The sequence below is a fragment of the Sapajus apella genome, unplaced genomic scaffold, assembly GCF_009761245.1.
Source record: "Sapajus apella isolate SASKATOON/1434 unplaced genomic scaffold, GSC_monkey_1.0 scaffold103, whole genome shotgun sequence".
In the NCBI taxonomy this organism is placed as follows: domain Eukaryota; kingdom Metazoa; phylum Chordata; class Mammalia; order Primates; family Cebidae; genus Sapajus; species Sapajus apella.
Genome location: NW_022437043.1, coordinates 6,236,522 through 6,260,516, shown reverse-complemented (window position 1 = coordinate 6,260,516; position 23,995 = coordinate 6,236,522). Strand labels below are relative to the sequence as shown.

Below are 23,995 nucleotides of genomic sequence, written 5' to 3'. Positions count from 1 at the left end.
GGCTTTAGCTAGTGTCATAATAAATGTGTTCATAACAATCCCAGGAATGTTATTTCAGGAGTCTGTTAGCAGAAAACAGGAAAACAGGGTTTTCCAAATATTATCCCCTTCCTTCCCGAAGACTGCCCTCACACAACTTTGTTGCCTTTTTTGCACTTCTCTGTTATCGGACTTCTCAGTGTCCTTATCGTATGAAATGACTCAAGGCAGAAATCCTGTCTCTTATAGCACTTACACTCCTTATATGGCCTGCATAGCCACGAATAAACACTAAGTGAAAAATCTTTAAAACATACACGAAAAAGCCGAAACTGCTGAACATTCTACAAATCAACTCATCTATCTGCTTTAAGAATGTCCATATCTAGAGGACATCCTCTATTTAAAAAAAAAAAAAAATGTCCATATGATGAATGACAAAGAAAATTTAAGGAACCATTCCAGAGTAAAGGAAACTAAAACCACATAACAAGTATATGCAATACGTGATCCTCAACTGTACCCTACATTAGAAAAAGAAATTCTATAAATGAAATTATCTGGGCCAGGCGCAGTGGCTCAAGCCTGTAATCCCAGCATTTGGGGATGCCAAGGTAGTAGATCAGATGAGGTCAAAAGTTCAAGACCACCCTGGCCAACATGGTAAAACCCCATCTCTATTAAAATTACAAAAAAAAAAGGAGAAACATTAATCAGGCCCAGTGGCTGACAACTGTTGTCCCAGCTACTCAGGAGGCCGAGGCATGAGAATCCCTTGAACCTGGGACATGTATGTTGCAGTGAGGTGAGATGGCACTACTGCACTCCAGGCTAGGTAACACAGAAGAGAGAAAGAGAGATTGAGAGAGAGAGAGAGGAAGGAAGGAAGGGCAGGAGGGAGGGAGGGAGGGAGGGAGAGAAGGAACTTTTCCAAATAACTGGCAAAATTTGAGTATATACTGTATTTAAAATGAATACATTTTCTCGTTAAATTTCCTGATTTTGATCTTTGTGCAGTGATGATCCAAAGAATGACTTTTCCTTTCTTCTAATGATATACACACACTCAAGTACATAAGGAAAAGGGTCATACTTTATCTAAACAATTGACCATTAATAACAGTAAACATAATATCCATAAGTGAGTGTGTGGGCAGCAGGGTAAGACAGGGAGGGAACAGATATAAAACCAATGGAGCAACAGCTATTAACAGTTGGTGAATCTAGGTGAAAAGTATTTGAGTTAATTGTAGTATAATTGCAAATTTTCTATAAATGTTATGTCTTCAAAATATACAAATAAAAATTTAGAAGACTATATGACAACTACACTAAATTTAGGAAGGCAAGAGTTTTTATTTTTAATTGTGGTTAAAAAAAATACACGTAACATAAAATTTACCATCTTAACTATTTGTAAGCGTTAAAATTCAGTAAGGAGCTATGTTTATAACATTACCAGCAGCTAGGAACAAATATTGCACTTTTCCTATATCATGAAACCTCTCTCTCTCTCTCTCTCTCTCTCTCTCTCTCTCTCTCTCTCTCTCCATCAACCACAGGACTTGCACAATGCTTATATTCAGCCATAGAATACTAAGAGCAGTGGGCATTAGCTAAGGAATCTGAAGTCTACAAAATTGACAGGATTTCAGTTAGAATTACAATGTAAATTTCTGAGGATTCATTAGCTGAATGGATTTGAGAACTACAAAAAATCGTACAGTCATGACACCCATTACCTATTGGGGTAAACAGAAACTTAACTTTCTTCAAATTAAGTCATATTTAGGTCCAAAGGTCCTAAATGTAATATTTCATAAATGAACCCCATGTAGAACAAAGCACCAAAAATAAGATGGTTTGTGAATTACAGCAAATATGATGTCCCACATTGAGAATAAGGGAGTGGGTGGACAGCAATTAATGGGCATTGTTGTCAGTCATATTCTAGAAACCTTTAACAGTGAATCCCTAGAATAATCCATGACCTGAGTTACATAAATGTTTGGTTTCAAACTACGTTATCTAGGGGAAATTACTTCTACCTCATGTTAATCTCAGAATAATGCCTTTTTTGATTTTTCTAACCATAAAATGATTTAGTCACTTCCTAAACCCACTTAGAAAATCATACTAAACCAGCTTCCTATATGGCAGTATCCCATTTATCCAGCTTTTATGAAACTTACCATATAAAAATATCAATCTAAGGAAATAGTGGCCAATGTTCAGTGACTCAGTTTTTAGAGTTGCACCTGCTCCTCTGAACTGGGTCTATTCTTGGGACAGTACTAAGCAACCTTACAGTAAACCATTTGAGTTTTAAGATTCTCAGCAAAATCATTTACTTTTTATATAGCAACATAGATGGTAGGAAGACACAAACTTTGGAATAAAATACAAACTTTGCATTCACAAGTCAAGGTTTCATGGATAAAACACAATGCCCAAGCCTACATTCTCTTTCATAAAGGGGAGACATCTTATCATAGTGAGGGATTTCCCTAAGCTAAGATGCAAACTACATACCTTCCTCACTTTTCCAGTCAATTTCAGGCATTCTTTCCATTGTTTTCTTTCCTCCTGTCCCTGCTATGTGGCAATGCATGAGACACACCCCCCATCCCCCCACCCCCACCCCCACCCCCGGCAACAGGCATTCTTCTTCCCTTTCCCTTCCCCTTGACCTGCAGATGCTCCCTCGTCCTATCTCTCCTGAGCAGGTGCAGGATCCTGACTTTCAGTTGCTGGTTCCCCTTCTTCAGGTTTTGGTGGTTCCACTTCTTTATCACCAAACTGCTCGGGCTAGGGAATGTGTGGGGGGTGTGTGTGTGTGAGTGTGTGTGTGTGTGCAAATTTTTAAGAAGTTTTGTTATTAATACATGATTATATTTATGTGTATATGTATACAGAATACATAAATATTTCTGATCATAACTAAGCCTAAAGACATTTCTCCAACTCTATTGTCTATGCTCAATAAGGTTACTCTACACACAGGCAGGTTACTGTGAGAAAAGTGACCCACGAGGACTTTGGAAGCTATTATACTCTGTGTGGGAATTGATGTGTACAATATGTCATTAACAAGGAAAGCATGAGAAAGAAGTCATGGGCAAAAGCTGAAGAACGCAAGAGAAAAACAAAATCCTCCTGATTCAATGTTCCCTTCATAAGACGCCATAATCATTTTTTATCAGCATGAAAGACTTTTATCAGTGTCTATATACCAATGCAACAACACCATCACAAATATTAATTTCTGCTAATAGGAAATATCAAACTAACATTAAAACACTCACCAGCATAGGCCCAATTACCTCAGGAAGTTCCACATAGTGTCTTGGTCTAGGCCGATAGGTTGATCTTCCTCGCCAACTCATATTTCACACCGAAACACTGAAAACAGAAAACCATGATTGGGAGCATGCACTTGAGAGGACAGCTATATTGGATCCCTTTCATGGCTAAATGTTAACTTGTCGTTTTATTTTTGAAAATACTCTCACAATAAGTCCCAGAGTTAAGCATATGTATGTACCTTTTCTGAGCGCCTGCAAAGCCACTTACGTTGGCCATGCTAGCAGAACAATCATCTTAAGGCGTATGGCAAAAGGCAGAGGCCATTTTTTCCTAAATTTCTTTTGGATGCGCCGTCTGGCTCTGTTGCTCAGGTTGTAGTGCAGTGATGCAATCACAGCTCACTGCAGCCTCGACCTCCCCGCTCAAGGGATCTTCCCTCCTCAGATGAGGTTTTGGTTCACAAGTGGACTTCACATGAAAACATTAGTGAATCACAATTCTCATGACTGCTGCTTTTGACACAATCCCATTTACAAGAGCCATTCACCCACTCAAATCTAGTTTGCTCGGAGTGCACAGCCCCGCCCAGTCCTTCCCATTGTTTCCGGCCCAGAGGTGAGACCTCGCAAGGCTTCTCACTCGGGCGGTCCCGCTCCACGCCGCTTGGGGGCGCTCACCAGCCTGCAACATTCGCAAATGCCAGCCCCCCCCGCCTCTTTTTTTTTTTTTTTTTTTCTATTTTTTTTTTTTAGACGGAGTCTTGCTCTTGTTGCCCAGGCTGGAATGCAATGGCATGATCTCGGCTCACCACAACCTCCGCCTCCCGGGTTCAAGTGATTCTCCTGCCTCGGCCTCCCGAGTAGCTGGGATTACAGGCATCTGCCACCACGCCCGACTAATTTTGTATTTTTAGTAGAAATGGGGTTTCTCCATGTTGGTCAGGTTGGTCTCGAACTCCCAACCTCAGGTAATCTGCCCGCCTCGGCCGTCTAAAGTGCTGGGATTACAGGCATAAGCCACCGTGCCCAGCCACCCCTTCTTTACCACCTGCCTCCCCACCATCTCCCCGCACTGCCCCGCTGGAGCCCCATTCATAACTCAGGGATCTGCTCTGTATCGGGGGTTCTGGCACCTCAGGACTTCCATCCCTCCAACATCACCCCCAGCACTCCCCTCATCTTCACCTGGCCCCTGACCGCCTCCCTCTAAAGCCCACCTTCCTCCCATTCCTGGCCCCTTCACCATCAAAAAGCCGATGGTGGCCTCACAGCCTGTGAAGAGAAGGAGGACAACCTCGTGGCCCTGCCCTTTCGGGACATTCGGAGGCCCTTTTCCCTCAGAGGTCAGGAGGCCCTTCTTCCTCAGGGGCCATGAGGCCCTTCTCCCTCGGAGACCACAGACCACGTAGCAGGACCAGCCGGACTCGCCCAAGGCTCACTACCTCCTCCTCACCCTCACTCACGCTTCAGTCCCCGGAAGAACTGGCCTGCGGGCCTACCAGATGAGTGTCACTAGAGGAAAAAGAGTCCGGATGGCAGAAACACGACCGCACACCCTCACAGCTCCCTCGCGTCCTCCACGTGTCAAAGGGGCTGATGGGAAGACGACTAGCAAACATGCGCACTGAGGTGGGAGCCCAAGGAGCATGCGCGGCTGTGGGTGGGAAGGAGAGGGCTGCAGTTCCCAACCCCACATCCCAAACCCCTGATTCCATCACCACTGAGGATAATGGGATCCGACCTCCCTCTGCTGTTTCCTATGCCTCTGGGACTCAAATACCTCGAATAGTGCTCCCCTCAAAACTGACTCTGTCTTCAACTGAACCCCCCTCCTCTCCAGAGCCCCCTCTTGCCCTGGCCCAACCATGGGGACAAGGACTATGGTGACTGCCTGGAAAGACAGGTAGACCACCTGCTAAAACAGAAATGACGACCTACCCCAAAAAGAAATTATTCAACCTGAACAAGTCAGAGAAAGAGACTGAAAGAATACAACCTGAAAAAACTGTCGGAAAATACTCAAACATCTCTCATTTGTAGCATCAGAATCGCAGAAGGAGAAGTGATAGTACTAGGGAAACAGGAGTCAAGGACAGCCAGAGTGACACCATTTGAAAATCAACTCCATCTTGAAACTAGCAAGACACATTCCTTACCAGTCACAACCCATGGCCCTAACATGTTTGTAGTTGAGAAAACAGACTGAAGGTACCTACAAGGACATGCTCCCACAGCAGCGGAAAGTGCAGGGGTCCCAACACCAATAGCAATATATGCTTTAAAAATCATTATGCTTTCACGTACTTACACACTGGAAAGTTTTCTTTAAATCAATAGAATGATAAGTTTCATCATGCTTTTAGTCTACCCACACAAAGGTACAGATAGTCTTTACATTGATAAGACCCCGATATAAGAAAAACCTGGCCAGGCCAAGTCTCACGCCTGTAATCCTAGTATTTTTGGAGGTTGAGCTGGGCAGATCATCTGAGCTCAGGAGTTTGAGACCAGCCTAAGCAACATGTCAAAATCTCATCAGTACCAAAAAAAGAAAAATAGAAAAATTAGCAGGGCATTTTGGCATGTGCCTATAGTCACAGCTACTCAGGAGGCTGAGGTGCAATTATCTCTTCTTGAGCCAAGAAGATCAATGCTGCAGTGAGCGCTGATAACACCACTGAACCCCTGCCTGAGTGACAGAGTGAGATCCTGTCTCCATTTTTAAAAATAGGAAATAAAAAAGTACAAATTTATCAACCTCATTCATGACATTAACAGATTAATGGGAAAAAAATGCTGTGGTAATCAAATAGATGCACTGTTTGATGAAACTCAACATATATTCAAAATGAATACTCTCAGCAAATTAGAACAGAATGGAATGACTTACTCTGATAAAGTCCAAAAACACTACAGTAAATATGATGGTGAAATGTTGAAATGTTTCCATTTCTCATCAGGGATAAGACAAGGATTTCCACTATCACCATTGTACCAAGTGGGTCTGCCCAATGCCATAAAATCAGAAAAGGAAATAAAATTCTTCAATATGGCAGCAATAGGCTCGGCATGGTGGCCCATGCCTGTAATGCCAGCAATTGTGGGAGGCCGAGGCGGTTGCATCACGCACACTCAAGAGTTCAAGAACAGACCCAGGAAACATATCAAAACCCCTCCACAAAAAATAAAAAAGGAAATAGAAAATAAAATGGCATAAACAAAATTGTTCTTATTCAGATGATGTGACTCTGTACTGAAGACTGAAAATGATCTAGAAGTAAACTTTTAGAATTCATAAGCATATTTAACAGGTTGCTGGATAGAAAAATCAATATATAAGCATTATGTCTCTACATACCAGCTCAAACAGTGAGAAAATAAAATTTCAAACAATGATACACATTTCACAGCATCAAACACCTAGAAATAAAATTCACAAAAGATGTGCAAGACTTCTTTGCAGAAGGCTGTAAAACTTTATTGAGAGAACTTTAATGAACAAATTTCCAACATGAAAGCAGCCTGCATCATTTCAGCGTGTCTTCTTTTAACGCTGTGATTGCTTTTCAGCTGTAACAGAAACACAACAGTTGGGAACATGACTTAGCAACAGATAATTTAGATGACCCTAAAGGCATACAAAGCACATTACACTTTGGGTTTCATAAAATGGACTAAAAACAGAGCCCTAACGGTGCTCCTGTGTCTTACATCCAAAGTGTACCTCTCTATACGCTTTGAGGGTAGACCTGCAGAACTTAAGGGTAATTTCCTCCCTAAACATCAAGAGCTTCCTTTAAATTCAGAAGCACATATAATTAACAGTCAGTAATTTGGAAAACACATACGTAAAACATACTTCAGTTGATCACTCAGAAAGTATTAAAGTCATGGTCTTTGAACTTCAAATCTTATCAACTCATGTCTCAAAAGCTGAAACTTACATACAACATTTGATATGGTGAGAGGTGATTATATCATCTATGTGTCTACAGTCTTATTAGACATAGTGGCTCATGAAGACTGACAGGGGGCAGGAAGCGTGCTTAACACAGGCATCTTAGTCACACTGATGCTGAGCATCACTGATCAACATGCCACAGATGATAGAAACTAAACAGTCTCAAGCCATTTGATAATTCAGTCACTGAAGGTTTCATTGGAAAAAGACTTAAAAAGCAATTATTCATTAAGAGCTAGAAAATTGTGGGGGGCTAGGGGAGGAATACCAGCGGGTGGGGGGATTGGGGAGGGATAACATTAGGAGAAATACCTAATGTAGATGATGGGTGGATGGATGCAGCAAACTACCATAGCACGTGTATACCTATGTAACAAACCTGCACATTCTGCACATGTACCCCAGAATTTAAAGTATAAAAAAAAGAGCCAGAAAATCCCAGCCTGGGCAACATAGTGAGATCTCATCTCTACAATAAATGTACAACAGCAAAAAAAAAAAAAATTAGTCAGGCACGGTGGCTTGTGCATGTAGTTCCAGTCACTCAGGAGGCTGAGGTGGGAGGATTGCTTGAACCTGGGAGGCAGAGGTTGCAGTGAGCTGGAATCACACCACTGCACTCCAGATCAGGTGACAGAGACACTATCTCAAACAAACAAACAAACAAAAGAAGCCAAATAATTCAGAATTTGACAGGATCTAACAATAGGTATTCAAGTCTCCACACAGAAAACAAACATGAAGCCAAGTGCCGCTCACTTTCTTTGTAGCAATGAAATCTCAATTCACAGGTTTTAAGATGACACAGGTCAGGGTTTGATGATTTATGATAAACAAATCATACAGAGCAGATGATCGCTGTATCCTATGCACTCTATCCAAAAGGATCAGAGTATGAAAGAACCAGAATGAAAATTGATTTTAAAATATCTGACTTAAACTCACTATTTTTTAAAAACCAAAGATAGGTTGAGAAGTTAAAGGATCTGCTCAGAATCTCACAAATGCTGTAAGAGCTGGTATTAGAACCTGAATCAAGTGCTTCAGCATATTTCACACCAACTGATGGCTGTTGTTATGTGTTATGTACTATGTATTTGTTAAAAGCAGACCTTTACAAAAGCGTCTGAAAATTATGGGCTATTGGTTTAAGGACTTATACTCAAAAGTTTTCATTCAAGATGGCTTTGACTCAGTGTGTTTCTATATCTGACAGGCTATAGGGCTGGTGCTAGGGCGTATACTACGTTTTAAATAACCTTTAGGGTAGAAGAACTCTAGTATTAAGGAGGCAGTATTGTTACCTTTCTGTTATTAAAAATATAATGCTGGATCAGGCTCAGAGGCTCACGCCTGTAATCCTGGCACTTTGGGAGACCAAGGCAGGTGGATCACTTGAGGTCAGGAGTTCGGGACCAGCCTATGCAACAGGATGAAAGCCCATCTCTACTAAAAATTCAAAAATTAGCTGGATGCGGCGACGCACACCTGTAATTCCAGCTACTCGGGAGGCTCAAGCAGGAGACTCACTTGAACCCGAGAGGCGGAAGTTCCAGTGAGCTGAGATGGCACCACTGCACTCCAGCCTAAGTGACAGAGTTAGACTCCATCTCAAAAAAAAAAAAAAAAAAAAAAAAAAGAGGAAGAAGAAGAATATGATACTGTGGAAACCAACACCCTACAATTTGCATGCCTAATAAATTGCCTACCTGCTTCTGGAGGTTTCACTTGCTCTGGATTTGGCAGGCACATCTCCTGGACATCAGGACCATCTTCACACTTACACTCAGTCTTTGGGTGAATCTGTTCCTGGCTATCACTTCAGGCTATGGCCCTTAAAAATTAAGAAAAAATATATCAATTTAAGCAGTAAAACATGAAATATGAATAAGGATATAATATTCATGATCTTGGTGTTATTAAATAAAGGCCTTAGCTAGTGTCATAATAAATGTGTTCATTAAAATCCCAGGAACATTATTTCAGGAGTTTTAGCAGAAAACAGGGTTTTTCAAATATTACCCTCTTCCTACCCGAAGACTGCCCTCACACAACTTTGTTGCCTCCTTTGCACTTCTCTATTCTTAGACTTCAGAGTGTCCATATCATATTAAATGACTCAAGGCAGAAATCCTGTCTCTCATAGCACTTAAACTCCCAACACTTAGACTCCTATATGGCATGAGTAGCCACCAATAAACCCTGAGTGAAAAATCTTTAAAACATACACGAAAAAGCCCAAACTGCCGAACATTCTGCAAACCAACTGGTCAATCCTTTTCAAACATGTTCGTATCATGAATGACAAAGAAAAATTAAGGAACCATTCCAGATTAAAGGAAACTAAAACCACATGACAAGTACATGCAATACGTGATCCTGAACCGGACTCTGCATTAGAAAAAGAAATTCTATAAAGGAAATTATCTGTGCTGGGTGCAGTGGCTCACGCCTGTAATCCCATCATTTTGGGATGCCAAGGTGGGCAGATCAGTGAGGTCAGAAGCTCAAGACCAGCCTGGTTAACGTGGTCAAACCCCATGTCTACTAAAACTAAAAAAAAAAGGAGAAACATTAGCAAGGCGCAGTGGCCAGCAACTGTACTCTCAGCTACTCAGGAGGCCAAAGCATGAGAATCCCTTGAACGTAGGATGCGTAGGTTGCAGTGAGCCGAGATCACACTACTGCACTCCAGCCTGGGCAATAGAGTGAGACTATGTCTCAAATAAATAAAGGAAATAAATTGTCTGAATAACTGGCAAAATTTGAGTATATACTATATTTGAAATTACTGCATTTTCTCATTGTTAAATTTCCTGATTTTGATCTTTGTGCAGTAATAATCCAAGGAATGAGGTTTTTTTGCTCTGGCAATATACACACACTCTAGTACATAGGGTAATGGGCCATAATATCTGAAACTTTATCTAAACAATTCACCATTAATAACAGTAAACATAATATCCATGAGTGCATGTGTGAGTGCATGGACAGCAGGGTAAGACAGGGAGGGAAGAGATATGAAACCAATCAAGCATAAGCTATTAACAATTGGTGAGTCTAGGTGAAAAGCATATGAGTTAATTGTACTATAATTGCAAATTTTCTATAAATGTTATGTCTTAAAAATATACAAATAAAACTTTAGAAGAATGTACGACAACTACACAGAATTGAGGAAGACAGGAGGGTTTTTTTAATTGTGGTAAAAAATACAGATAGCATAAAATTTACCATCTTAACTATTTTTAACTGTTACAGTTCAGTAAGAAGCTAATTACCTAGTTGCTGGTAATTTGCAACATTATCAGCAACCAGGAACAAACTTTGCATGTTTGTTTTCCTATATAATGAAACCTCTATGTATTTCCTTATTTATTTATTTATTAGTGATGAGGTCTTACTATGTTTCCCAGGCTGGGCTTGAACTCCTGGGCTCAAGCAATCCTTTTACCTCAGCCTCCCAAGTAGCTTGGACTATGAGTGCACAGCATTCAGCCCAGGTTTAGACCTTTCTCTTAAATGACAATCCAGGGATAAACCACAGGACTAAGCAAACTCTATTGTCTGTGCTCAATAAGATTACTCTACCGACAGGAAAGTTACTGTGAGAAAAGTGACACACAAGGCATACACATAGTAAGACCTCATCATTACAAAAAAAAATTTTAAACCACCAAATTAATCAGGCACAGTGGCTTGTGCTGGTAGTTCCAGCTACTCAGGAGACTAAAGTGGGTGGATCACTTGAGCCTGGGAGGCAAAGGTTTCAATGAGCTGAAATCACACCACTGCCCTTCTTCCCGGGTAACAGAGTGAGACTGTCTAAAAAAAATGTAAGGACAGCAATAGCAAGATGGGTGAATAAGAACAGCTCTGGTATGCAGCTCCCAGTGAGATCATTGCAGAAGATGGTTGATTTCTGCATTTCCAACTGAGGTACCCCGGTCATCTCACTGGGACTGGTTAGACAGTGTGCACAACCCACAGAGGGTGAGCCGAAGCAGGGCGAGGCGTCACCTCACATGGAAAGCACAAGGGGTTGGGGAACTCCCTCCCCTAGCCAAGGGAAGTCGTGAGGGACTGTGCCATGAGGAATTGTACATTCCAGCTCAGATACTATGCTTTTCCCATGGTTTTCACAACCCACAGACCAGGAGATTCCTTCAGGTGCCTACGCCACCAGGGCCCTGAGTTTCAAGCACAAAACTAGGAGGCTATTTGGGCAAACATCAAGCTTCCTCCAGGAGTTTTTTTCATATCGCAGTGGCGCCTGGAACACCAGCAAGACAGAACCATTCACTCCTCTGGAAATAAGGCTGAAGCCAGGGAGCCAAGTGGTCTAGCTCAGCAGATCCCACCCCTAAGAAGCCCAACAAACTAAGATCCACTGGTTTGAAATTCTCACTGCCGCCACAGCAGTCTGAAGTCAACCTGGTATGTTTGAGCTTGGTGAGAGGAGGGGCATCCACCATTATTGAGGTTTGATTAGGCGGTTTTCCCCTCACAGTGTAAACAAAGCCACCGGGAAGTTCAAACTGGGCAGAGCCCACCACAGCACCGCAAAGCTGCTATAGCCAGATTGCTCCTCTAGATTCCTCCTCTCTGGGCAGGGTATCTCTGAAAGAAAGGCAGAAGCCCCAGTCAGGGGCTTATAAATCAAACTCCCATCTCCCTGGGACAGAGCACCTGGGGGAAGGGGAAGCTGTGGGCACAGCTACAGCAGACTTAACCATTCCTGCCTACTGGTTCTGAAGAGACAGCAGATCTCCTAGCACAGTGCTTGAGCTCTGCTAAGGGACAGATTGCCTCCTCAGATAGGTCCCTGACCCCCATGCCTCCTGACTAGGAGACATCTCCCAGCAGAGGTTGACAGATACTTCATAGAGGAGAGCTCTGGCTGGCATCTAGCAGGTGCCCCTCTGGGAAAAATCTTCCCAGAGGAAGGAACAGGCAGCAATCTTTGCTGTTCCACAGCCTCTGCTTGTGATACCCAGGCAAACAGGGCCTGAGTTGACCTTCAGCAAACTCCAGCAGACCTGCAGCAGAGGGGACTGACTGTTAGAAGGTAAACTAACAGACAGAAAGAAATGGCATCAACATCAACGAAAAGGACATCATCTACACAAAAACCCCATCTGAAGGTCACCAACATCAAAGACCAAAGGTAAATAAATTCACAAAGATGAGGAAAAACCAGCACAAAAAGTCTGAAAATTCCAAAAAACAGAATGCCTCTTCTCCTCCAAAGGATCACAACTCCTCACCAGCAGAGGAACAAAACTGGACCAAGAATGAGTCTGACGAATTGACAGAAGTAGGCTTCAGAAGGTGCGTAATAACAAACTACTCCAAGCTAAATGAGCATGTTCTAACCCAATGCAAGGGAGCTAAGAACCTTGAAAAAAGGTTAGAGGAATTGCTAACTAGAATAACCAGTTTAGAGGAGAACAAAAATGACCTGATGGAGCTGAAAAACACAGCACAAGAACTTCCTGAAGCATACACAAGTATAAATAGCCAAATAAATCAAGTGGAAGAAAGGATATCAGAGAGTGAAGATCAACTTAATGAAATAAAGCATGAAGACAAGATTAGAGAAAAAATAATGAAAAGGAATGAACAAGACTCCAAGAAATATGGGACCATGTGAAAAGACCAAAACTACATTTGATTGGTCTACCTGAAAATGACAGGGAGAGTGGAACCAAGTTGGAAAACACTCTTCAGGATATTATCCAGGAGAACTTCCCCAACCTAGAAAGACAACCAACATTCAAATTCAGGAAATACAGAAAACACCATAAAGATACTCCTTGAGAAGAGCAACCCCAAGACACATAATTATCAGATTCACCAAGGTTGAAATGAAGGAAAAAATGTTAAGGGCAGCCAGAGAGAAAGGTCAGGTTACCCACAAAGGGAAGCTCATCAGACTAACAGTGGATCTATCTGCAGAAACCCTGCAAGCCAGAAGAGAGTGGGGGCCAACATTCAACATTCTTAAAGAATTTTTCAACCCAGAATTTCATAACCCACCAAACTAAGCTTCATAAGTGAAAGAGAAATAATATCCTTTACAGACAAGCAAATGCTGAGAGATTTTGTCACCACCAGGCCTGCCTTACAAGAGCTCCTGAAGGAAGCACTAAATATGGAAAGGAAAAAACAGTACCACCCACTGCAAAAATATGCCAAATTGTTAAGACTATTGGCACTATGAAGAAACTGCATCAACTAACAGGCAAAATAACCAGCTAGTATCATAATGATGAGATCAAATTCACACATAACAATATTAACCTTAAATGTAAAAGGTGCTAAATGCCCCAATTAAAAGACACAGACTGGTAAGTTGAATAAAGAGTCAAAACCCATCAGTGTGCTGTATTCAGGAGTCTCATCTCACCTGCAAAGACACACATAGGCTCAAAATAAAGGGATAGAGGAATATTTACCAAACAAATGGAAAGCAAAAAAAAAGCAGGGGTTGCAATCTGAGTCTCTGATAAAACAGACTTTAAACCAACAAAGATAAAAAAGACAAAGAAGGGCATTACATAATGGTAAAGGATCAATGCAACAAGAAGAGCTAACTATCCTAAATATATAAGCACCCAATACAGGAGCAACCAGATTCATAAAGCAAGTTCTTAGAAACCTACAAAGAGACTTAGACTCCCACACAATAGTGGTGGGTAACTTTAACACCCCACAGTCAATATTAGATCAATGAGACAGAAAATTAACAAGGATATTCAAGACTTGAACTCAGCTCTGGACCAAGTGGACCTAATAGACAGCTACAGAACTCTCCACCCCAAATAGACAGAATATACATTATTCTCAGCACCACATCACACTTATTCTAAAATCAACCACCTAATTGAAGTAAAACACTCCTCAGCAAATGCAAAAGAATAGAAATCATAACAAACATTCTCTCAGACCACAGTGCAATCAAATTAGAACTCAAGATTAAGAAACTCACTCAAAACTGCACAACTACCTGGAAACTGAGCAACCTGCTCCTGAATGACTACTGGGTAAATAACAAAATTAAGGCAGAAATAAAGAAGTTCATTGAAACCAATGAGAACAAAGACACAACATACCAGGTGTGGTACCCAGCGCCTGTAGGCCCTATTACTCAGGAGGCTGAGGCATGAGAATCCCTTGAACCTAGGAGGCATAGGTTGCAGTGAGGCAAGATGGCACCACTGCACTCCAGCCTGGGTGACAGAGCAAGACTCCGTCACAAATATATATATGTATATATATATATATATATATATATGACAAATACACTGAACTTTAGGAGGAAATAAGTTTTTTTTTTTTTTTTTTTTTTCTGGAGTTGTGAGGAGATGGTTCTGACTAGATAAAAGAGTTATGTTTCTGAGGACACAGAGCAGTGAAGATAAATGGCAGAAGTACAAAAGTATAGGCAGTCCCCAACTGGTAAACAGCCCACAATCATAAATGTACTCCCAGATTCTTTAATATTATGCACACAAACAAATATTTCATTTTTTTTTTTTTTGGAAGAAAGAGAGAAAGAAAAAGAAAAGAAAAAAAAAAGAAAAAGAATAAAGGAAAGGAAGAAAGAGGAAGAGGAAGAGGGAGAGAGAATAGGGGTGTTGCTTTATTGCCCAGGCTAAAATGCAGTCCAAAAATGGGTATGCCTGTAATTATGTTTAATAATAGAGACATTAAAAAAAAATGAGGGAAGAAAATAATTAACAAGCAGCCAACCAATATTTCATTTAAACCTGTAAATACGTGTGATGTAGTACTGATAAGAGTGTATATTTCGTGTATTTAAAGTGGAGAGTTCTATGAATGTTAATTAGGTCTATTTGTTCCGGATCTGAGTTCAAGTCCTGAATATCGATGTTAACTTTCTGTCTCATTGATCTGTAAGTCTCCCACTATTATTGTGTGGGAGTCCAAGCCTCTTTATAAGTCTTATATATCTGGGTATTTCTGTATTGGGTGCATATACGTTTAGGATCTTTAGCTCTTCTTGTTACATTGATCCTTTTATCATTATGTAATATCCTTCTTTGTTTCTTTAAGTTTTTTTAATTGTGGTAAAAAACACACATAACAAAAAAATTTACCATCTTAACTGTTTTTAAGTGTTACAGGTCAGTAAGGAGTTATGTTTGAAACATTACCAGCAACTAGGAACAAACTTAACATGTTTGTTTTCTTATTTCATGAAACTTTTATTTATTCGTTTGTTTGTTTGTTTGCGATGAGGTCTCACTATGTTTCCCAGGCTGGGCTTGAACTCCTGGTATCAAGCAATCCTCTCACCTCAGCATCCCAAGTAGCTGGGACTATGTGTGCACTGCCGTGAGGCCAGTTTAAGACCTTCCTCTTAAATCTAACAGGATAAACCACAATCTAAAGATAAACCACAGGACTTGCATAATGCTTATATTCAGCTATAGAGTACTAAGAGCAGTGTGCGTCAGCTAAGAAATCTGAAGTCTTCAACATGGATAGGATTTCAATTACAATTAAAATGTAAATTTCTGAAGGACTGATTAGCTGAATGGATTTAAGGACTGTGGAAAATCTTACAGTCCTGATACCCATTATCTATTGGGGTAAATAGAAGTGCCAAGACCAGCTCAGTCATGGAGACCCCACCCCAGGCAGTGCTGATGGAATTAAAAAACAGACACAGAGATAGAGTGCAAAGTGGGACTATCATGGGGCTAACAATCTTCCAAGCCCAGCACTCTCCATTGCTGAGAGCCTCAGGGGGCTAAACAGCCTTCTGAGCTAAGAGCCTCGAGCAGACTCTGACCCACGTATTTATTCTCTCTGAACAAGTGATTATTATTAACAAACAGGTGTTCTGTGTTTTCTCATAGAACCAAGGTAAACTAGGCAGATATCTGGTGCCTGCTTACCACAGATCAAAGACAAACCAGAAAGCGTTCTCCATGAAGGAGCCATGGGGGCAGGGTCACATATCCCGTATTTAAAGAACTAATTTAACTAGTGTATGATATACGAATACTGTTTACTACTTTAGAACACCCCAGGCAGTTTTCCACTTAAGGGGCCAGCTAATTTTTCCTTGCCGTTGTTCTTAGCAAACAACATAATTTATCATACACGTTAGGACTTGTCCAACATAGAAGCTTAACTTTGTTAAAATAAAGTTATAATTAAGTCCAAATGTCCTAAATGGAAAATTCCATAAATGACCCCCATGTAGAACAAAGCACCAAAAATAACATTATGTGTGAATCACAGCAAATATACTGTTTCACACTGAGAATAAGGGAGTGGGTTGACAGCAATTAATTGCCAAAGTTGTCAGTCACATTCTAGAAACCTTTAACAGTAAGTCTCTAAAATAATCCACAACCTGAGTTACATAAATGTTTTGCTTCAAAATATTTCATCTAGGAGGAATTATTTCTATCTTGTGTTAATCTCAGGATAATTACTTTTCAGGGTTTCTTGTGGGGTTTTTTGTTTGTTTGTTTTGCTTTGTTTTTGAGACAGAGTCTCACTCTGTCACCCAGACTGGAGTGCAGTGGCGCAATCGCAGCTCACTGCAACCTCTGCCTCCTGGGTTCAAGCAATTCTTTTGCCTCAGCCTCCTGAATAGATAGGGTTACAGGTGCATAGGATCACGCTGGCTAATTTTTTGTGTATTTTTAATAGAGACAGGGTTTCACCATGTCAGTCAGGCTGGTCTTGAGCTCCTGACCTCGTGATCCACCTGCCTCAGCCTCCCAAAGTCCTGGGATTACAGGTGTGAGCCACTGCACCCAGACTCTTTTCTGGTTTTTCTAACCATAAAAGGAATTAATCACCTCTTAAAAGCCACTTAAAAATCATACTAAACTAGCTACCTGTATGGCAGTATCCTGATTTATCCAGCTTTTATCAAACTTACCTTATGAAAATATCAATCAAAGGAAACAGTGGCCAACATTCAGTGACTCAGTTTTTAGAGTTGCTCCTGCTCCTCCAAACTGGGTCTTTTCTTGGAGCAGCACTAAGCTACCTTACAGTAAAGCATCTGAGTTTTAAGCATTTTCAGCAAAATCATTTAGGTTTTTTTTTTAATTTTTTTATTCCATTTCAGGTTTTGCGGTACATGTGAAGAACATGCAAGATTGTTGCATAGGTACACACATGGCAGTGTGATTTGCTGGCTTCCTCCCCTTCACCTATATCTGACATTTCTCCCCATGCTATCTCTCCCCACCTCCCCACCCCCCTGTCCCTCCCCCACTTCCCCCCAACTGACCCCAGTGTGTAGTGCTCCCCTCCCTGTGTCCATGTGTTCTCATTGTTCAACACCCGCCTATGAGTGAGAACATGCAGTGTTTGATTTTCTGCTCTTGTGTCAGTTTGCTGAGAATGATGGTTTCCAGATTCATCCATGTCCCTACAAAGGACACGAACTCATCATTTTTGATGGCTGCATAATATTCCATGGTGTATATGTGCCACATTTTCCCTATCCAGTCTATCATTGATGGGCATTTGTGTTGGTTCCAGGTCTTTGCTATTGTAAACAGTGCTGCAATGAACATTCGTGTGCATGTGTCCTTATAGTAGAACGATTTATAATCCTTTGGATATATACCCAGTAATGGGATTGCTGGGTCAAATGGAATTTCTATTTCTAGATCCTTAAGGAATCGCCACACTGTCTTCCACAATGTTTGAACTAATTTACACTCCCACCAACAGTGTAAAGCGTTCCTATTTCTCCACATCCTCTCCAGCATCTGTTGTCTCCAGGTTTTTTAATGATTGCCATTCTAACTGGCGTGAGATGGTATCTCAATGTAGTTTTGATTTGCATTTCTCTGATGACCAGTGATGATGAGCATTTTTTCATATGTTTGTTGGCCTCATGTATGTCTTCTTTTGTAAAGTGTCTGTTCATATCCTTTGCCCACTTTTGAATGGGCTTTTTTTTTCTTGTAGGTCTGTTTTAGTTCTTTGTAAATTCTGGATATCAGCCCTTTGTCAGATGGGTAGACTGCAAAAATTTTTTCCCATTCTGTTGGTTGCCGATTCACTCTAATGGCTGTTTCTTTTTCCATGCAGAAGCTGTGGAGTTTGATTAGGTCGCATTTGCCTATTTTGGCTTTTGTTGCCAATGCTTTTGGTGTTTTGGTCATGAAGTTCCTTGCCTACACCTACGTCCTGAATGGTTTTGCCTAGATTTTCTTCTAGGGTTTTTATGGTGTTAGGTCTTATGTTTAAGTCTTTAATCCATCTGGAGTTAATTTTAGTGTAAGGTGTCAGGAAGGGGTCCAGTTTCTGCTTTCTGCACATGGCTAGCCAGTTTTCCCAACACCATTTATTAAACAGGGAATCCTTTCCCCATTGCTTGTTTTTTTCAGGTTTGTCAAAGATCAGATGGTTATAGATCTGTCGTGTTGCCTCCGAGGCCTCTGTTCTGTTTCATTGGTCTATATCTCTGTTTTGGTACCAGTACCATGCTGTTTTGATTACTGTAGACTTGTAGTATTGTTGGAAGTCCGGTAGTGTGATGCCTCCTGCTTTGTTCTTTTTGCTTAGAATTGACTAGGCTATGTGGGCTCTCTTTTGGTTCCATATGAAGTTTAAGGTGGTTTTTTCCAGTTCTGCGAAGAAGGTCATTGGTAGCTTGATGGGGTTAGCATTGAATCTGTAAATTACTTTGGGCAGTATGGCCACTTTCACGATATTGATTCTTCCTAACCATGAACATGGAATGTTTCTCCATCTGTTTGTGTCCTCTCTTATTTCGTTGAGCAGTGGCTTGTAGTTCTCCTTGAAGAGGTCCTTTACATTCCTTGTTAGTTGTATTCCTAGGTATTTTATTCTCTTTGTAGCAATTGTGAATGGCAGTTCGTTCTTGATTTGGCTCTCTTTAAGTCTGTTATTGGTGTATAGGAATGCATGTGATTTTTGCACATTGATTTTGTATCCTGAGACTTTGCTGAAGTTGCTTATCAGTTTCAGGAGATTTTGGGCTGAGACGATGGGGTCTTCTAGATATACAATCATGTCGTCTGCAAATAGAGACAATTTGACTTCCTCCTTTCCTATTTGAATACCCTTTATTTCTTTTTCTTTCCTGATTGCTCTGGCTAGAACTTCCAGTACTATATTGAATAGGAGTGGTGAGAGCAGGCATCCTTGTCTAGTGCCAGATTTCAAAGGGAATGCTTCCAGTTTTTGCCCATTCAGTATGATATTGGCTGTTGGTTTGTCATAAATAGCTTTTATTATTTTGAGATACATTCCATCAACACCTAGTTTATTGAGGGTTTTCAGCATGAAGGGCTATTGAATTTTGTCAAAGGCCTTCTCTGCATCAGTTGAGATAATCATGTGGTTTTTGTCTTTGGTTCTGTTTATGTGGTGAATTATGTTTATAGGCTTGTGTATGTTGAACCAGCCTTGCATCCCCGGGATGAAGCCTACTTGATCATGGTGGATAAGCTTTTTGATGCGCTGTTGCAGTTGGCTTGCCAGTATTCTATTGAAGATTTTTGCATCTATGTTCATCATGGATATTGGCCTGAAGTTTTCTTTTCTTGTTGAGTCTCTGCTGGGTTTTGGTATCAGGATGATGTTGGTCTCATAAAATGATTTGGGAAGGATTCCCTCTTTTTGTATTGTTTGGAATAGTTTCAGAAGGAATGGTACCAGCTCCTCTTTGTATGTCTGGTAGAATTCGGCTGTGAACCCATCTGAACCTGGGTTTTTTTTGGGTGGTAGGCTGTTAATAGCTGCCTCAACTTCAGACCTTGTTATGGGTCTATTTAGGGTTTCAACTTCTTCCTGGTTTAGGCTTGGGAGGAGGCAAGTGTCCAGGAATTTATCCATTTCTTCCAGGTTTATTAGTTTATGTGCATAGAGTTGTTTGTAATAATCTCTGATGATGATTTGAATTTCTGTGGAATCTGTGGTGATATCCCCTTTATCCTTTTTTATTGCATCAATTTGGTTATTCTCTCTTTTCTTTTTTATTAATCTGGCTAGTGGTCTGTTTTGTTGATCTTTTCAAAAAACCAGCTCCTGGATATATTGATTTTTTGAAGGGTTTTTTGTGTCTCTATCTCCTTCAGTTCTGCTCTGATCTTATTTATTTCTTGTCTTCTGCTAGGTTTGGAGTTTTTTTGATCTTGCTCCTCTAGCTCTTTCAATTTTGATGCTAGGGTTTCAATTTTAGATCTCTCCTTGCTTCTCATATGGGCACTTATTGCTATATATTTTCCTCTAGAGACTGCTTTAAATGTGTCCCAGAGATTCTGATATGTTGTGTCTTCGTTCTCGTTGGTTTCAAAGAACATCTTTATTTTTGCCTTCATTTCATTGTTTATCCAGTCAACATTCAATAGCCAGTTGTTCAGTTTCCATGAAGCTGTGCGGTTCTCAGTTAGTTTCTGCATTCTGAGTTCTAACTCGATTGCACTGTGGTCTGAGAGACTGTTTGTTATGATTTCCGCTCTTTTGCATTTGCTGAGGAGTGATTTATTTCCAATTATGTGGTCAATTTTAGAGTAGGTGTGATGTGGTGCTGAGAAGAATGTATATTTGTGGATTTGGGGTGGAGAGTTCTGTAAATGTCTATTAGGTTTGCTTGTTCCAGGTCTCAGTTCAGGTTCTGGATACCCTTGTTAATTTTCTGTCTGGTTGATCTGTCTAATGTTGACAATGGGGTGTTAAAGTCTCCCACTATTATTGTGTGGGAGTCTAAGTCTCTTTGTAAGTCATTAAGAACTTCCCTTATGTATCTGGGTGCTCCTGTATTGGGTGCATATATATTTAGGATCATTAGCTCTTCTTGTTGGATTAATCCTTTTACCATTATGTAATGTCCTTCTTTGTCTCTTTTGATCTTTGTTGCTTTAAAGTCTAATTTATCAGAGATGAGAATTGCCACTCCTGCTTTTTTTTGCTCTCCATTTGCTTGGTAAATCCTCCTCCATCCCTTTATTTTGAGCCTTTGTGTATCCTTGCATGTGAGATGGGTTTCCTGGATACAGCACACCGATAGGTTTTGTCTTTTTATCCAATTTGCCAGTCTGTGTCTTTTGATTGGGGCATTTAGTCCATTTACATTTAGGGATAATATTGTTATGTGTGAATTTGATGCTGCCATTTTGATGCTAGCTGGCTGTTTTGTTCATTAGTTGATGCAGATTCTTGATTGTGTTGATGCTCTTTACCATTTGGCATGTTTTTGGAGTGGCTGGTACTGGTTGTCCCTGGACTTGAATATTTGCCTGCCTTGCTAGGTTGGGGAAGTTTTCCTGGATAATACCCTGAAGATATTTTCCAGCTTGGATTCATTCTCTTCATCACATTCAGGTACACCTATCAGATGTAGATTAGGTCTTTTCACATAGTCCCACATTTCTTGGAGACTGTTCATTCCTTTTTACCCTTTTTTCTCTATTCTTGCCTTCTCGTTTTATTTCATTGAGTTGATCTTCTACCTCTGATATCCTTTCTTCTGCTTGGTCAATTCGGCTGTTGAAACTTGTGCATGCTTCGTGAAGTTCTCGTGTTGCGTTTTTCAGCTCCATCAATTCACTCATATCCCTCTCTATGTTGTCCATTCTCATTAGCATTTCGTCAAATCTTTTTTCAACGTTCTTAGTTTCTTTGCATTGGGTTAGAACATGTTCTTTTAGCTCACTGTAGTTTCTTATTACCCACTTTCTGAAGTCTGATTCTGTCATTTCATCACACTCCTTCTCCATCCAGCCTTCCTCCCTTGCTGGTGAGGAGTTGTGATCCCTTTTAGGAGGAGAGGCGTTCTGGTTTCAGGTGTTTTCATCCTTTTTGCGCTGGTTTCTTCCCATCTTTGTGTGTTTATCCACCTGTTGTCTCTGTAGTTACTGACTTTCAGATTGGGTCTCTGAGTGAACTTCCAGTTTGTGGATACTGAAGTTACTTCTTTTTCTTAGCTTACCTTCTGACAGTCTGGCCCCTCTGCTATAGGACTGCTGAGGTCCACTCCAGGCACTGCTTGCCAGGGGTTCACCTGCAGCAGCTGCAGAACAGTAAGGGTTGCTACCAGTTTCCTCTTCTGCTATCTTTGTCCCAGAAGGATGCCTGCCAAATGTCAGTCTGTTCTCTCCTTTATGAGGTGACTCTTTGGATATACGGGGGTCAGGGAGCTGCTTGAGGAGATAGTCTGTCCTTTATTGGAACTCAAGTCCTGAGCTGTGAGCTCTGTTGTTCATTCAGAGTTGCTGGGCAGGTACGTTTAGGTCTGCTGCAGCAGAACTCATAAACTACCTTTTTTTTTTTTTTCCAGGTGCTCTGTCCCAGGGAGTTAGGGCTTTATTTATGAGTTTCCGGTGTGCTGCTGCCTTTTTTTTTTTTCTTTCAGGGCTGCCCTGCCCAGCAAGGAGGCAGCCTAGTCACTGTCTGCCTGCAGAGGCTTTGCTGAGCTGCTATGGGCTCCGCCCAGCTGCCATGTGATCTTCCCTGCAGTCCTGTTTATATGGGTGTAGTTAGAACTGCCTTGGCAATGGTGGCCCGCCTCTGTTATGGCGGACTCTCTCTGTAGTGGCAGGTTGCCTTGGCAATGGCGGGTTGCCTCAGCAACGAAGGGCTGCCTCAGCAATGGTCAGACTGCCTCCATAGTGGTGGAGTGTCTCAGTAATGGCGGACGCCCCTCCCCCACAGAGCCGGACCATCCCGGGTTCAGCTGTGCTTGCTGTGAAACTCTCAACCCAGAGCGTTTTCAATTACTGTTTTTTTTGGGGGGGGGGGTGGGACCAGCCAAGCCTGATCACCTGGCTCCCTAACTCAGAGTCTTTTTTTGTTGTTGTTGTTGAATGGTTGACTATCTCCCAGTGTTCCAGTCACCTGTTGAAAAGGCGCCAGGATCTCCCGTGTCATGACTCACTGAGCCGGCTGAAACAGCGGCACTGAGATTCCTGGGGGATTTTTTGCCTAGGAATCTCCTGGCCTGGCTGGCTATTTCAGATGAATGGGTGACTCTGCCGTCTCAGGGCTCCAATCGCCAGCTAAGAGGGCACCTGGACCAGTGTCTTTTGTACAGAGAACCGCTGCGCCAGGGTGCCGGCAAAGCAGCCGGGGGAGCCGAAACAGCCCTGCCGGCCAAAACAGCCATGCTGGCGACCCGTGGGGCTCCTCCACCTGAGAATCTCCTGGTCTGTGGGCAATAAAAGTCCATCTGGAAATGCGGCGTCCCCTCACCCTCTGCACTTCACTGGGAGCTGCAATCCTGAGCTGTTCCTAGTCGGCCATCATCTTCCCATGAGTCCCAATCATTTAGTTTTTTTTACAGGAACATAGATGGTAAGAAGTCACAAACTTTGGAACAAAATACAAATTCTGTATTCACCAGTCAAGTATTCTCGGATAAAACACAATCCTGGAACCTCCATTCTCTCATTCATAAAATGGACATATTTCATCATAGTGAGGGGTTTCCCTAAGCTAAGCTGCAAACTATATACCCTCCTCACTTTTCCAGTCAGTGTCAGGCATTCCTTCCATTGTTTTCTTTCCTCCTGTTCCTACTATGTGACAATGCAAGAGTCTCTCTCTCTCTCTCTCTCTCTCTCTCTCTCTCTCTCTGTCTCTTTCTCTCTCTCTCTCTCTCTCTCTCTCTCTCTCTCTCTCTCTCACACACACACACACACACACACACACACACACACCAACAGGCATTCTTCTTCCCTTTCCCTTTCCCTTCACCTTGACCTGCAGATGCTCCCTC

General features: G+C 41.5%; 1 protein-coding gene, 1 long non-coding RNA gene and 1 pseudogene across 3 annotated transcripts in view; all 3 read right to left on the bottom strand.

The window, feature by feature from the left end:
- The window catches only part of LOC116536724, a 6,272-nt pseudogene extending 2,907 nt beyond the window's left edge, over nt 1–3,365 (bottom strand).
- Nucleotides 1–4,901, bottom strand: part of LOC116536799 (G antigen 10-like) — a 33,845-nt gene extending 28,944 nt beyond the window's left edge. Inside the window, exon 1 of one of the 2 annotated variants that reach the window (XM_032258679.1) lies at nt 4,784–4,901. The gene's annotated coding sequence lies outside the window, so the exon portion shown is untranslated. The remainder of the gene's footprint in view (nt 1–4,783) is intronic. The other variant, XM_032258680.1, reaches the window with a different exon arrangement.
- Nucleotides 4,902–6,740: 1,839 nt separating this feature from the next.
- Nucleotides 6,741–9,079, bottom strand: LOC116536800. Its single transcript, XR_004262795.1, has 2 exons — nt 8,955–9,079; nt 6,741–6,854 (listed from the first exon to the last, which is right to left on the bottom strand). It is a non-coding gene; the product is annotated as an uncharacterized LOC116536800 (long non-coding RNA).
- Nucleotides 9,080–23,995: the final 14,916 nt, after the last annotated feature.